We start from the raw sequence: 10,528 nt of genomic DNA, 5'->3' as shown, positions 1-10,528 counted from the left end.
GCAAAATAGGTAGCAGAGATTAATGATGCGGTAGATGCGGAGTTATGTGGCCAGACCCCATCACCAGTGGTAGGTGGAGAACAGGCCGTTGCTGGCACAGGTTTCAGTTGTACACCTTGTGCTGGTGGTGGATTGGGGTGGTGTGCTGGAGAGATATGTGTTAGTGCACTGGATGGCATTTGAGAAGGATGGAGAAAATTGTAGCTGTGAGGATAAAAGGGGTGGATGGCTATTGCTAGGCCATTCTTATTCTTTAGAAGCATAATGAACAGCTGAAGGCAATAACAGGCTGTGGGAAACCAGGTGTGGCCTCTGGATGCACGGGAACTAGTTTTCATGACTTGCAGCGGGATGGCTGAGAAAGCTGAGGCCCAAGCACAGGATTTACTAGTCTGGATGGATAGACGTCAAAGACAGTTGCCAATCAAGGCAGGTCTGTTACGCCGGAGTCAGGGCACTTTTGGGGAAAACCCAGGACCCTGACAAGTGAGGTAGAGGCATCTGAATGGATACTGCTTACTCTGCAAACTCCTGAACTTTCTGAGCCTGAAGTCGTAGCCCATCCCTCTCTGGTAAGGGCAGATACTCCTGCCGTGCCTCCAAGCTGGATGACAGTACAGAATCTCTCCAGGCAACAGGTGCCTCCTTTAGGACTTGTCCTACCTCTAGCCTACTAGGTCTTGAATTAGGATTAAAAAACTATAATTCGGGTTAAGGAAAACTAAGCTGGAGAGGTGCTGGGCCTGCAGAGAAGAACAGAGTCTACCCCAAAGGAGCTGCAAGAGTTGGCCAGCAAGGACAGGGAGGAGCTGAAGGAGTACATGAGACAGGAATCAGGGTGAAGATCAAGAGTCCGATCAGAAAGTGGGGAGAATTTAATAGCACCCACATTGGGTCCTTAAGTTGGTGGATAAGAGCTATCTTAATAGGATTTAATACCCTGGTTGGGATCCTGGGAGATGGTATGAACTCGCTACCAGGATGGCTTCTAGAAGCATGGAAAAAGCAATGGTTAATTCTGAGCAGGGTTGAAGTGTGACCATATTACTGTGACAGAGTGTGGAAGAAAGGATTAAAAGTTGAAGGAAGTGGATATGCTGGAATGGATAGATTATCTTTGGTTGGACAATCTACCAGATGATTATGTTTCATAGGAGTAGGCCCACCAGACAAACCATCTAACAAAGCCATAAAGACATGTAACTGATGAGAGGGGCACAAGGGCCGTTAAGTATTTGAGTAGTAACTGTAGGCTTCTGGTGACAATAGAAACAAACTATTACAAAGTTAAGCTTGCTGATGGTTATGGGTGATAAGAACCTCAACTAACAGTGTCTGAGTGGCAGTGCCTAATTGCCAAAAGTCAGGGGATCACAATTATCATTGTGACTATGAAGGTGAGAATGACTAGCTGTTAGGGGAGGGAGATATGACCTGCAGAGAGGTAGGGAGAAGGTTAATAAAAGAGACCATCCTTAGGGGCAAAATTACTGGGTAGTCAGTAAGAGCACTACTCAGTTTGTACCGTTAGACAGCTTCAAGGATGGATAACACGGAGGCTGAAGGATAGTCATCCAATAAAAAGCTGTCATCCATGACTCAGTTTGTGAACCAGAGTCAGCACAATGCCTGGTGAGGTTTTGGAGGCAGCAGAATTTCACACCTAAGGATAGTGTTCTGATCCATTTACCAGATGATACAAAAGGCTGCCCGTTTTGAGTAGGGCCCACTGCAGGGAAGAGCTCTATAGCAAGTCTAGATCACAGTGGCAACAGCCCTGCTTTCTGGGTCACAGGGTAGATGCTACTGTATTGGAGATCACCGTGGAGAAAAGGTGTCTTGTGGCATGTGTTGCAAGCTGCCGTAGGAGAATCAAAATGCCGCCTCCCTGGGGTTCTAAAGGAAGGTCATGTCATCTGTATTTACAGACTTAGACACCTCCTGGACTTCAACTTAGCAAAGTGGGTGTAGTTACCACCACAGCAAAATGTCACTGTCAGCAATAGATGAATACATCCTTGCTTTATGAGGCAGGTCAGACCAGCCATTCTAGAAAGACCTACATGGCCTCGTCCAACATCATCAGTACTGAGGGCTGATGGAGTGTTCAGTTTACTGAGATGAGACACCACCCAACATTATGTCGGGTCGGGGTATCATCTTTAAAGAAAAGGAGGGGCAGGAATAGGCCTTGTAACCATGGGATCCAAGGGTATCACATACCCTGCTCCCCAGAAACTTCTTCCCTGAGGATATTTTGTCATGGTGTGCTGAAGACACTGAGACAGCAGCTTGGAGGCAATACTCGGCAAGGATTTTATATCATCCTTCAAGTCGCAGATTCTCACTGAATCAAAGACACTTCTATTCCATTATGTTCCCAATAGACGATCCATGTGTGATGGGTTGGATAGAGTACCCTTTTTGGCTTTTTATGTCCAGAGACCAGGAGGTGTGAGAAGAGATCAGCTTGCATGGAGATAAGTGACTCTTCATCAGGAGGGAGTAGGGTTGTTCTTACATGATGGTGACATGAATATGTGTGGAATCCAGATGATTTGCATGGGTTTTCTAGGTGTTCCTTTGCCCACTCGTGATCATAAATGGCCATGGTGAACCACCCCAGCCTATGAAGGGCATGATGACTAGATTTCTGGGGGATGATGGTCTGGGTTAAGCCACTGGGATGAGCAGAGGTAGTAGTAGTCAGGCAGCCCCTAGGGTCGGCACCACTGTACAGCTGCCTTGGCGGGATCCAGTCCCCCCACCCCCACCCCTCCACCAAGCAAAGCATGCATCTGATGCTGGAACAACTGGTCTGGCTATTTGGGCTCAATCTGGCCCAATTGTGACAAATAGCTATGAAGCTAATATCTCTGTACAGAACCTAGGAATTGACGCTTAATGTGGGGGCAAATATATTTTTCTCCTCTTCATTTTGGTCATGGTTTAGCAAACTCTTTGCTGGGATATTGTAATGATGCATGCAAGGGTGACCTTTCTGAGCCACCTACAAGCTTCTGCTCATGCAGAATGTATTACTTCATTTCAGAACACGAATAGACCATGGAGCGTCCACATTTGTGCTTTAACCAGGACGATCCTGGTTACTTCTTTTCCTAATGGGAACAATTCAGAGGATGAAAGTTCATACATTAATCCTTAATCATATTTTGTGGAATCAGTACAGTGGTAAATTAGACATAATTTAATGTCTAATTGAAGCATTTTTAAATAAGGAATCAGAGTTAAAACAGTGTTTCTGATAAGGAATCTTGGTGGGAAGGTAAGGTAAGATGCTTACCGCAATATGCTAATTTTCCTGTAGTGCACTGAGAAGCATAGTTACAAGTCTCTCCAGACTCAAATCTTTCTCCTCCACTCCAGACATCTACAGGCTCCTTCTGGGTCTCCTCTCCGTGGTGACTTGTAAATTCACTCAAGGCAGTAATTTGGGGCAATTGTAAGGCTCATCTTGTTTCTTATCTCTTAGGGATCACCATCCCTTTCATTAGTGTCCTGTGTCTTAGAAACCATGATTTCATGTATTTTGTCCTCCCTTCTCCCCACCCTCCCCCCAAGCTTTTATTGGAGAGTAAATCTAGTTTACTCCAGTCAGGCTGATGGGAAGGAACAAATTCTGTAGAGCTGTCTCTTCTCTGACATATTATTTTCCATCCGTGTTTGGAAGGATTCTTAATAACAGTATTCTTAGTTTTTTTTTTTTTTTTAAGGTCATAAGGATTTTTTTTTTCTTTTCAGTGTTCCAGAATTCATTGCATACCCACCACACCCAGTGCTCCTGCAATACGTGCCCTCCATAAAACCCACCACCAGGCTCATCCAACCCCCAACCCCCTCCCCTCCAAAACCCTCAGTTTGTTTCTCAGAGTCCACATGTCATCTCCCCCTCCGATTTCCCCCAACTCACTTCTCTCCATCTCCCCATGTCCTCCATGTTATTCCTTATGCTCCACAAATAAGTGAAACCGTATGATAATTGACTCTCCCTGCTTGACTTATTTCACTTAGCATAATCTCTTCCAGTCCCGTCCATGTTGATACAAAAGTTGGGTATTCAGTTTTTTTTTTTTTATTCAGTATTTTTAATCTGCCAAGGAAAGAAGGGATGACTAAAATCTAGTTGTAGTATCATATCTATTCCTAACTCTGTTGACTTAGTTACATTAGTAATCTTGCCTTTAAAAAAATCTTGTCAGTGGTCTTCCATCTGCAAAATAAGAATAATTCTTACTACTAAGTTTATATTTAGATGATATCAGTCGTAAAAATTACATTCATTGCAAGTTTGACGTAAGTCCATGTTTTTATTTGTCGAGAAATGGAAACGAGTGACTGTTTTTTTTTTCCCTCAGAGATCATTTCATTGTTTTTTTTTTCTGTTTGTCTGGTTTTTTGTTTTTTTTTTTCTCAGAGATCATTTTACAGTGAAAAACTCTGGCAGCATAGTTTTTGCCTTCACAAATACTTTAACATAAATCTGCCAGCATCTTTCCCTTATACATAAGGGAAAATATTTTGACCTCCTCTGGTGAAAACAGACTGTGTGGTTAAATGACAGGTATGTCGTCAGGTCCCCAGTTATAATTGAGTTGCTTCTTGAACACAGGCTTCACACAATGTGACCAGTGATCCTACTCCCAAGGACCCTGCCTCATACTACCCTTGTCTTAAAGCCAGAGTTCCAATCTCTGATTTTGAGTTAAAAAGAAAAAAAGATTGTTAACCTAAATTAAGTTTTAATTAACAAAACTCATAACAGAAACATCCCTAATTAGATTCTGGAGTGGAAGCAAGCAACCAACCAGAGCCAAAAAGACAAAAATTATCCCTTCAGGACTTTATTTTGGGCTCTCATACACATGTGACCACATGGAACCAGATACAAATTTGAAAGGTAGATAAATATATAATACTTAGCAATTAGATCAAGTTACATGTACAGTCTTCAGTATTAATAATTATATTATTTTTTAGGAAATAGGATTACTAATCATTGTCAGATCTCTCAATTTCCCGGAGACAATGCTTCCGGTTAAAATGTCAAAGAACATTTTTCTACAATACAGCTCCATCTTTGCCGAGTATCTTCATACCAAAACAGTTGATGGGATTCTCTTTTATTCAAGGCTTTAAATGTGAGTTTATTTCCTATCCACGCATACTCACTCACACACACATTAATGTAATGTTTACCTAAGGTTTCCAGGTATCTCAGTGGGCATTTATACTTGCAGATCCAGTCTAAGATCTGAATACCCTGAACTTACGTGCCAAGAGCTATGTATGTTGTTAAGGCTAACACCTGGAAACTGTTTAGAATCTGTCAATTACCAAGATCCCCCTAAATAATTTCTTACTATGAGCCTGATTTCCTTAAATAAAGCATATAAAGTAAATATCTACCATAAAACTATTAGGAAATATCTGAAATGCCATTAGATGTTGGGGCCATTCGGTCAAGAAAACATAATAATGGTGAAGTTAAGCTAGCTGTCTAAAAAAAAAGACTACACCAGAAGTTGTTTCATAAATTTCATCATCTTCAAATGCTTTTGTGGTTTACAGTGATGTGTCACGTATTAGTTCCTTGCAGCCTTTTTCATTTTGACCTTTGTTTGTATCAGGTAATAGGGTTTTCAGGGGTGTGGATCATGGTTATATAATTCACAGTGGGAAAATACCCATCAGTAAGATCAAATTCATACAACAAAGCATAGTGAACAAAAATGTCTTGATTTGAACATGAAAAAATTCTCCCCAATACAATCATGATGCCCAGCTTCCAGAGGCACGTAGGCAAACTTCTTTCCTGATACTGGATTGTCCTGTAAGTAGCAATCAAGATTAAAGTCCAGACGTTATACCCAGGAGTGTTTCAGTGTTCTACCCAGGAGTGTTTCACATGCCTGATGTCCTGGGGGAATGGTATACCCTGCCACAGTTTGAGGAGTTTTGGGCATTCTCATCATAGTCATTATAGGAGGTCAAAGTCTTAATGTTTCCTTTATACAGAGTCCAAGGAAATTTAGATCCTTAAGATCATCATAAATTAAAGGAGGCAGATCTTTACAGACTGTTTTCTGTTCTAAGTAAGGTTTCTTTTTTTTTTTTTTTTCTTGAAGCGTTTGTCTCTGACCAAAAAGAAGCACATCCAGGCATCAGTGGTTGAGGCTTATGTCGCCCTGCCAGGAACAGTCCAGTAAGCAAGCCTGCTACCTCATCATTTGTCTGTCAGAGGACACCCATCCTTGTAAGTAGAATCTAGTAAAGTTTCGAGAGGGTCATCAATTTCTTCTACTGGCTATCTGCATTTCCAGATTGCTTTGCAGAAAATATTCTTGATCTCTCAATGACCTTTGTCCCTGTATCTGAAACGAGACAAAGGGAGCCAACTTGGCACCAGCCAAGCCACGTGGCTAAAACCTGCCTCCAAATCCTCATGTAGTTGTGCCACTCTCTCACTGACTTGACTTCTGGTTCCCTTTCCCTTTAACGATGGCTGGCTGTTAAAATGATGAGCTTGGAGCTTCGAACGAATTTTTTTCTCCACTTTATCCCCAACTTGGAAAGGAGTCTTTTGTTTCCTTTTTGATTACGTAAACCTGTTGTCTGATGTGGGCCATGTTAAGGCCACTTTTTAACATTTTCTTCTACTCCAAAAAAAAAAAAAAAAAGAAAGAAAGAAAGAAAAAAAGAAAAAAAAAACTGGATTAGGCCCATCCTATGCAACTCCCTTCCCAAACACAGGTGTTGTCAGATGACTATAGACATTGTCGGCATTCAGGTCTTCATTTTTACCAGTAAGAAATAGTGCAGCAGCTGCAGCGCCCAGAAGGTAAGTAAATGTCTTGCCCGTCAGGGTAAAACTATAGGTCCATACTTCTCTTGCATTTCCTAGAGATTTAGTTGGACTTTTCCCAAATCCTCTGGCATATTCACAGAATGGAACTGGAGAGAAAATGTACGGTGGACACGTCTTTGTGGCTGGCAGGGGAGCCAGGTGGCCGAAGGCGAGGAAGAGCAGGTAGACTAGGCCAAGTGTCAAGGTGCGGGCCATCAGCAGCAGGGATGGGAGATAGGAGATTGCCGCTGGTCACCCGTCCCACAGACTGCCCTAGCACCAGCCACCTGCAGGAAGCCCAGCACCACCATCATGACCCTGCAGCAGGTAATAACGGTTTACGTGAGGGCACTGATGCCTGAGGTGCCCCCATCCTCCCAATCGATGCAGCCAGAGAAAAGAGCAGACGGGGTCTAGAGGTAGCTTGAACCCCTGGGTCTCCTGATCTTTGATTAAAAAAAAAAAAAAAAAGACTTAAAAGTTACATTTCCATACTCAAGAGAAGAAACATCCTAAGGCTAATTTGGTGAGATTCCTGTAGTTTTGATGGATCTTTCGGGGAGCATTTTTTTTCTTGTTTCTGTGCCTTAAAAAAGTTAAGCTCTATGGCTCTGCAGTGTCTGAGAGGAAGGGATAAATAGAAAACCAGCACTCCGTAGATCCTCAGTGGATTTCAGTTAGAACGAACCCTAAATCCCTCTAGTTCTTCACGCTATTCAGGAGTCTTCATAGATCACTGGCTAAGTTTATCCAGACGATTTAAATACTGTGCTCCTCCTCCTCCTCCTCCTCCTCCTCTTCTTCTTCTTCTTCTGCCTCTCTTCTTCCTCTTCTCCCTCTCCCCTTCCTCCTCCTCCTTCTTTTAGAACTGCATATATGTCTGTGTCTTAACAGGAAATGAATATGATCATATACAATAAAGTTTGTTAACTTAATCATATGTACCTGATTCATAGCTGGATCTTTAGATTTTTGGCAGTGTTAAAAATCTTAGCGTGGGGGCGCCTGGGTGGCTCAGTGGTTTAAGCCTCTGCCTTCAGCTCAGGTCATGATCTCAGGGTCCTGGGATCGAGCCCCACATCAGGCTCTCTGCTCAGTGAGGCGCCTGTTTCTCCCTCTCTCTCTGCCTGCCTCTCTGCCTGCTTGTGACCTCTCTCTCTGATAAATAAATAAAATATTTAAAAAAAAAAAATCTTAGTGTGGTAGGCAGAATAATAGCTTCCCAGAGACGTCAGTGTTTCTTAGTCCTGGGAAATTGAATATGTTATGCTACATTGTAAGGATGAATTGAAGTAGCAAAGGGAATTAAGCTTGCTAACCAGCTGATTTTAAAATAGAGTATTTTGGATTACCTGGACGGACCTAATGCGATCAGAAATGCTCTTAACATTGGAAGAGGCAGAGGAAGAGGTCATAGTGCTGTGGTGGGAAAAGGACTCCAGTCTCCCTTGCCAGCTTTGAGTAGCAGGGAGGGGACCCCGAGGCAGGGAATGCAGGCAGCCGCCAGAAGTCAGACATGGCAAGGGGACGGATTCTCCCCTGGAGCCTCTGGAAAGGAAGGTTACCCCACCAATTCCTCAATCTCTGCACAGGGAGGCCTGCGTCAGACTCCTAACCTACAGAACTGCAAGATAATAAATTTGCATTGCTTTAAGCCGCTAAATTTGTGATTTGTTACAGCAGCAGCAGAAAACTCGCCGACTGAGTTCTCTCTGAAACCTCACTTTCGCCTGTTTCATGTGATCACAGGATCAAATGTGTTCACATAGAAGAGTTGTTATTGCCAAACAAAATGTAAATGCTCTCAGAGTTGACTGTGACGTAGTAATTAGTTAACCTATGAGTTAGGTGTGGACATTTATCGCAATACAACACCTCAAAAAAAAAAAAAAAAATTAGAGGGTTGCCTGGATGGCTCAGCTGGTTAAGTGTCTGCCTTTGGCTCAGGTCATGATCTAGGGATCCTGGGATTGAGTCCTGCATCGGGTTCCCTGCTCAGTGGAGAGCCTGTTTCTCCCTCTGCCTCTGCCTGCTGTTCCCCCTGCTTGTGCTCTCTCTCTCTCTCAAATAAATAAAATCTTTAAAAAAAAAAAAGAAAAGAAAAAGAAAAAGTAGAGGGTGGAAAGCAGGAAGTCCTCCACAACATTAGCACATTTTCTGCAAGTGTTTACATTCATAAAACTTAAAACCGACTCATGGAACACTCTACAAAAAAGTTAAATTGTTGATACTGGCAGTCACCATGGCTGTTATATTTGGTTTCTAGAGTTCTTTATTCAGGACTGCCAAGAGCTTTTTGTAGACGAAGGACTAAGTCATTAATGAAATCTCAAAATGAACTCAATGGACTAAGTCATTAATGAAATCTCAAAATGAACTCAATCTAAACATTGGAGAAGAAAGATTTCGTTACTTAAGAATACCTGGGCTGGTATGTGTAAGAATCACACTTGAGCGAATATCGACAGGGTGCAGATAGAGAAGAAATGCTCCAGGACTGCTTTTCATATTTGAGACTTGCACAGTCCTGAGAATATAATTGTGGCCTCCCATGAGTCTATGGGATCTACCAGTTGGAGGGCAGACCTCTTTTTGCGCAAAACCTATGAGCTAAGCACAGATATAAAAGATAGTAAAAATAGCCACAGACTCCTCATGCAACTGTACAGAGAAAAATAGTTTTACGTAATTGATGCCAGAAATGACTACCCTGTAGTGGAATCAAAATTATAAATATTCTGGGTACATACACACACATAATGCTGTTTTAAAAAGTGAGATTTACATGTTACCCATATAATAACTTTATGAGTTGGCATATTGTGTATTATACAAACTTAGTATAAAGGGTTCTTTGTTTACTTGATTCTAATCTTTGATATCCAGTTTTTCTCCAGCTCTGAGAGAAGAAAAGCGTTTGAGAAACAAGGCCAGCAGGGCTCACATAGTCTGTAGGGTTCTGACCTTTAAGGGTGTGGTGCAACTGCTGTCTAAGCCCATGAGGTACTGTATGAACTCATCGAATTATCTTACTTGGCTGATGGAATCTCCATTTTTAAAAAGAAATGTTGTATTTAATGCCTCTAGACAATCACTAAAAAATAGTGAAAAAGCTTATTGAAGCTTTATTGTCCTGGAAACTCTTTTTGTTGGATAAAAGAAAAGTTTAAAGAAAATATTTTTTTTCCTCTAGAATTTCAGTCTAGTATGCCGCCCAGGCCTCTGAACCCAGCTTTGAACTTGAGTCTAAAGAAAACGTTTGATCTTCTTTGTCTTTCAACTTGACAAAATGTCTGTCTTCTTTGAAATTCCCGTTTTGTTTTATGTGTGCTTGTCAATGTTTTAGAAATGAAAAGCTCTTGGGGGTTAGTTACGAACGAGTCTTTTTGTTTAACCTTTGAACATCCTCCTAAGTGCCTACTCTACTAGGTTGGCATTCCAAAAATATTGCTCATTAAAATATTACTCGTTCTCCCTGTAGTGGTTGGGAAGTGATGGTAGTAGGTGTTGGATTTAGCTTCTTTACTTAGAGGCTTTTAAATACAAAAACATTTCATTTCCTTCAGCAAATATTCTTGAGGTCCTTCTGCATGGCAATAATTAAAGTGCTTTGAAAGATGAACTCACATAGCCTATAATATGATCAAGTTGTGTGGTTGATAC

The 10,528-nt window shown here is 41.8% G+C and overlaps 1 pseudogene; it reads right to left on the bottom strand.

Annotated features, from left to right (window-relative positions):
- Positions 1–5,623: 5,623 nt before the first annotated feature.
- On the bottom strand, positions 5,624–7,176 carry LOC123937389 (annotated as a pseudogene).
- Positions 7,177–10,528: the final 3,352 nt, after the last annotated feature.

The sequence above is a fragment of the Meles meles genome, chromosome 2 (genome assembly GCF_922984935.1).
Source record: "Meles meles chromosome 2, mMelMel3.1 paternal haplotype, whole genome shotgun sequence".
Taxonomy (NCBI): domain Eukaryota; kingdom Metazoa; phylum Chordata; class Mammalia; order Carnivora; family Mustelidae; genus Meles; species Meles meles.
Note: the sequence above shows the minus strand (reverse complement) of the source record. Positions and strands in the feature narration are given on the sequence as shown.